Raw genomic sequence first — 5,713 nt, 5'->3', positions numbered from 1 at the left:
CCAGACATTCAGGGTAAGAGCCCCTCCGACCTCAGCCAGTATGGCCAGATTCTAAACACAATGTATTATTTCAGATAGTAAAACCCTCCCCTCTTCTTGTTGAAACTACCATTTTTTTTTTTAAATAAATGAAACAAGATACACGTATGTAGATTTAAGACTATTGCATCGCTCAGGTGTGAAAATAAATAAATGCCACAGAACAAGCCGTGGCTATTTATTCAGGGCTTGTTACAGCAAGGGAGTTAGCCACCATCTCTTGTGTTTGGCAGAGACTCCAAAGTAGGCAGGGAGGGGAGCGGGAAAGTTTTATAGTGAGGACAAGAAAAGAGGGTTTCAGGTATATTCTGATTTCAAGCTTCTGGAACGGGGAAACTGGAAGTGAGCTAACTAGAAGCAAGGAACCTATGTGATTAGTTTAGGAATTATATTTGGCTTTTTCTGGCTGCCCTTGCGTTGGAAACAGTGGCAAAAATTAGGGAAGCTGGAAGTTACCGAGAAAGCCTTGCCTGTTGGGGGCCAATTGCTGCAGAGGTTTGCGGTTTGCTTCCTGGGCTGGTTGTTGCAGAAGCGGTGGGGCAGAGCTCTAGTCTGTAAGTGGTCTGGTCATTGTCTCTTTGTATATTCAACCTCTCACAGGGTTTTTGTGGTTCATTTTTTAAGTCCTTTTTAAATGAAATAATATGCGGGAAATCATCAAAAAGAGTAGAAACAAGCTACAAATTTGCCTCTGGATATTAACTCTTAGACCCATTTATATGTTAATGAAAAGCCTCAGTTTTCTGGCTCAAAAGAAGTAATTACCTTAAGACAAGTTTCCTCAAAGTAGCAACAAAATTTTCCTTTGAGGAAAATCCTTTGATTATGAGCTAGAAACAAAAGCTGACCAAATAATGTCTGTTCAGCCTGATCAAGTTTCAAAATGGAATGATAAAAGGCTAAGTGGTTTGGTAGGTTAACGTTTCCATCAAATAGTTATTGAAAAACAAAAAGCAAGGCCTCTAGAATTGAAGAACAGAAGAGTAAGATGAGACCAGCAAAGACTTAAAGGTCGTTGTGAGCGTGGTGAAAATATAGATGCAGCAAGCGTGAGAAGTAAGGAAGATGATTCATTTCCAGAAATACCAAATAAAGGCTATGCTGTCTAGTTAACAGTAGGTTTACAACCTATTGGAAGTATGTACGAACCCCTCCCCCACCACAATGGGGTCCCAAACCCTTAGACACTTTACTTCCTGGTTCTTCTTCCCCTCTCTGTTTCTCAGGCTTATTTTCTCAGGCTTTGCAATGAGATTCATCAAAGAACAAAGGGAGGAGGGACTGACGGTCTCTGCATCACCTCGGGGAATGTACATTTGTTCCAATCTACTACGTATTGCCTTCCGTGGGCATAGGCCATGTCCAGGTAAGGCTGTAACCTCTGTAGTACTCAGCCAATGAGGAACCAGGGGACAGACTTGCACACTAGGAGATAAATTGCCTGCTGTAACTGCCCCAAGTGTGCCTGTCCACCCGACACCTGCTCTTGCAAGAATTTTGGTTAAAGCCTCATTTCACTGTGCTCCGAGTCTCCGGGTCCCTCCTTTAATTGGGTTGGTGGGCTTATTTCCCACAGTAAATGCCTCGTAAGCTAAACCAGCAGCACTTGGGATAGACTGGATCTGAAGATGAGGAGGAAACAGGATGTGGGATGACTCTCTGATTTGGAAGATGTGGATGCAAATGTAGATGATGTAGGCAATGTAGATGATGTGAATGTTAGTTGAAATCGGGTGTGTAAGAGAGGGAACATCAGGAGAGTATGTATTCAGGAAGAATACGAAAGCAAAATAATAATAATAATAATTTGAAAAAAACTCTGAAGCTCCAGGGGAGAGACAGAACTAGAGATTTTGGAGTCATTCATTCAACACGTATTTTTGAATGGGGAATTTAAATATATTAAACAACTAATTGCAGCTATCATAGGTGGTGTAATGGCGCTAGCAGAGCATCTTATTGAGGAAACAACCATTGTGGAGGATCAGGAAATGCAGAAGTGATACATAAACAGTAAGCAATATGTGTATGAGTGGGAGTTAGTGAATCCCTGGGACAGAGATTATTCCCGGCAGAAGGAATAGTGTATACAAAGGCACTAAAACAGGAAGAGAAAGTGTATTCAGAAAACTGGAAAGCTGATGTGGCTAAAGTAGAGGAAATGGAGGATTGAGTGGTTCCAGATATGACTGATAAGATAGACAGACATTATTATATTACACAGGGCCTTGTGGCCCATATTTAAAATTTGGGATCTTACCTTAATATGAAGAGAAGGCCTCAAAGCAGAGGAATTACATCAACAGATTTGCATTTGAAAAAAATCATTTTGTTCACAACGAAGAGTGAGTACTCGAGGAGGGCAAGAGCATGTGTAAGGGGCCAGTATGGAGGCTATTAAACAGGGTGAGAGGTAACAATAGCTTGGACCAGCACGATAGTCATAGAGATAAAGAGAAATAGGTCAAGGAGAAATACTTAGAAGAAAGATTGGAAGCCTTAGTTGAATATGGAGACTGAAAACGGGAAGATGTCAGAGATGATTCCCAACTACCCTCCTTGTGCACTGAAAAGATAGCAGAGTCACTCCCTGAGATACGGGATAATGGGGGAGAGCTGGGTGTGGAGAGGGAAGGATGAGCTTGGTTTGGGAGGTGTGAAGCATAGATTACCCATGAGATAAGCATGTGGAGGTGGCAGGGAGGCAGTTGGTTCTATGGATCTGGAGTTCAGCGAACAATTCGAGTCAACAGAAAAGGCAGAGAATTATAAATGAAGACTGAAACTATGGTTATGGTTGAGATTGACTAGGGAATAAAAAACAGATAATGGGCCTTTGATAAAACTTCAGGAAGTATCAACTATTTAAGGCCAAGTGGCAAAGAACGAACGGGCAAAAGCAAGAAGGAGGAGAAAAACCAAAATAGAGATGTGAAGTCATGAAAGGCGAAGGATCAGAGTGTTTCAGTAACAAGGGTGCGGTGAACTGTCAGTACTCCTGCAGGATCAAGTGAGATGAAGGTGGAAAGACGGCATTGCGCTTAGTGAAATGCTTGTCATTAGTGACCTCTCCAGAAGTGCTTCTAGTGCTGCAGCAGTGGTGAAAGCCAGACTAGAGTAGGATCAACAGAAAGTAGAATTCGAGAAAATAGAGATAATAAGCATAGACAATACTTGCAGTATTGACTCTTATGTCTTAATTGCCTCCACACTGTTGCCTCTGTCCAAAATGTCTTTGTGTGCCTGTCATCTGGCAGAGTATATGGAGTATGTTGACTAGATGATCAGGTGAATCCACCAAGTCAAGCAAACTTGCAAAGGCTGAGTTCTCACCGTCAACATTGAAGTCAGTTGGCATGAAGCTTTGGGAACATGTCACAAGGTACCAATCAAATATGATATAAAATGCTCAACAAAGATTTTGCACTATTCCTTCACTTATTCATCAAAGATTATCAAGACCTGTTCTATGCTAGTCACTGTGCTAGGAACCAGGAAAATATGAGAGAGCAAAATACAAGTGAATTGTCCAAAAAATTTCTTTATGGGAAGGTCTTCCTTCCATCTGTGTCTAGAGAGTTCCATTTCCATAACTTTGACAGGGAGCCAAGACCTGGAAAGGTGATAACATGTGAAATGTCCACACTGTATTTTTTCTCTTATTGACCATACAATGTGTAGACATAAACCCAGTGAACACTCAGTCGATGTGTGTTGAGTTGGATTTCTATTGTTGTTTGTCCAATAAAGTTGCTCCAGTGTTGTGGCCATCCAGCCCCTAGCAGACAGGTCATTTTTGTTCTTCCTTGTTCCTCACTAGTTCAAGAGCATATAATTATTTTAGTCTTTCTGGTTTGCAATATTGTGAGTGTAGGGACTTGTGGTATTAAATTTACTAGGTAAAATTAAGACAGGAGGGAGCCCAACCACCAAAAAATATGGTAAAACTAGAAAATTTTATAGAAGCAAAGACTGCATTCTGCAGTTACAAGGCAGCCTAATATTAGGGCTATGATGTCTAACTTTAAGAATGGGTTTATAGTTCTTATTTCTCTCTGATATAACGATGTGACCCTGGACAAGACATTTCAGCTTCTTGGGTCTTAATTTGCTCATCTCTGTTAGGCAAGGATTTGAAAGGATTAATTTGAAACTCCAGAGTATTATTCTAAGCCGAATCTGACCAAAGTATCTAGACCACCCCAGTCCTTTAGGCCTGATAGTCACCCTAGTGTTGAGTTGTCTTCCTCAAAGGTGGTCCTAATCTATCCAGGTTCCCAAGCAGGGTGCCAGTGGGTAACAAGTTTTCTCTCTGGGATCGATATGGTTAAGGCGTTGGCCATGTTGTTATTGTGCTTTCCCCACCCTGGATGGTTCTCATGGTATTCTTCTTCCTCCCCCCTCACTCAAGAATACATGAGAAATGAGAATGAGTATAAATACGTGGCAATAACTTTGTCTGAGATGTTCCTATTTGTCTGAGATGTTCCTGTTCCACTAAATAAGAAAAAGTCTCTCTCAAGTCAGTCTTTCAATTTCCTTTATCTGCCACTGACCTTTACTGCCTAAATTTCACATGTAGCTTCACTTTTACTCAGTCTCCAAATTCAAATTCACTGACTCAGATGAACAACAACCTGGCTTCTGTAGGTTTAAACATATGATCTATCCAGATGTCCCAAAAGTCCCACCTACACACTCATTCCTCCTAATTCCATCCCCAATAACATATATGTTTTATACTCTTTAATATACAGACAATCAGGGATTGATCCTTAAAATAAAGAAAGGAGGATTATTTCTTTATTCCTTGACTCATTAGGTGACTCGGTCCTCCTCTTACTCCCATATTGCCTAATAAATATCCCCTTCATAGCATATGCCATAATGTCTAACTCCCCTAATGGACCATGAACTTCTCAGAGGCTCTGTGTCTTATTCATATGAGATTCATCCCCTAACATAATCATTTGACTTGTCGAACAAATGACTGAATGGATGGATGAATATGTAAGCCTTCCTAACAACAAGGGCTTTTAAAAATATTTATACAACTGAACTGTTACTGTAAATTTATATCCAAATGTGAATGATGAGTGGGACCACCAGGCAACTTGACATTGAAAGCAAGATTGCTTTGAAACTTTTCATTCAGTTTCAAGAGACAGTGAGGTACGAGAGGCTGGGAGAAAGGGACAGACTTATATCAGAACAACATGCCCTCCAGCTTAGCTCATATAAAATGGTGAAGAGGTTGCTTCAGTCATGACCTCAGCTACTCAGCTTCAGAATAATCTCAGAAAAACAGAGGAATAGGAGTCTCAGCTCATGTTTTGGAGAGTCTCTAAACAAAGCAATGAAAAGAAAGTGAGCTAACGTTTATTGTCTGCTTAGGCAAGGTACTAGAATTGTCAAACTTTAATTTCATTTTATTTTTTTTTAATTTTTTTAACGTTTTATTTATTTTCGAGACAGGGAGAGACAGAGCATGAACAGGGGAGGGTCAGAGAGAGGGAGACACAGAATCCGAAACAGGCTCCAAGCTCTGAGCTGTCAGCACAGAGCCCGATGCGGGGCTCGAACTCACGGACCGAGAGATCATGACCTGAGCCGAAGTCAGCCGCTTAACCGACTGAGCCACCCAGGTGCCCCTAATTTCATTTTATAAAAACAC

Source organism: Lynx rufus, unplaced genomic scaffold (genome assembly GCF_022079265.1).
Source record: "Lynx rufus isolate CCGP_SWC_20201006 ecotype Redwood Valley unplaced genomic scaffold, mLynRuf1.p SCAF_1, whole genome shotgun sequence".
Taxonomy (NCBI): Eukaryota; Metazoa; Chordata; class Mammalia; order Carnivora; family Felidae; genus Lynx; species Lynx rufus.
The sequence above is the reverse complement of the archived record's forward strand: the minus strand, read 5'-3'. Positions refer to the sequence as shown.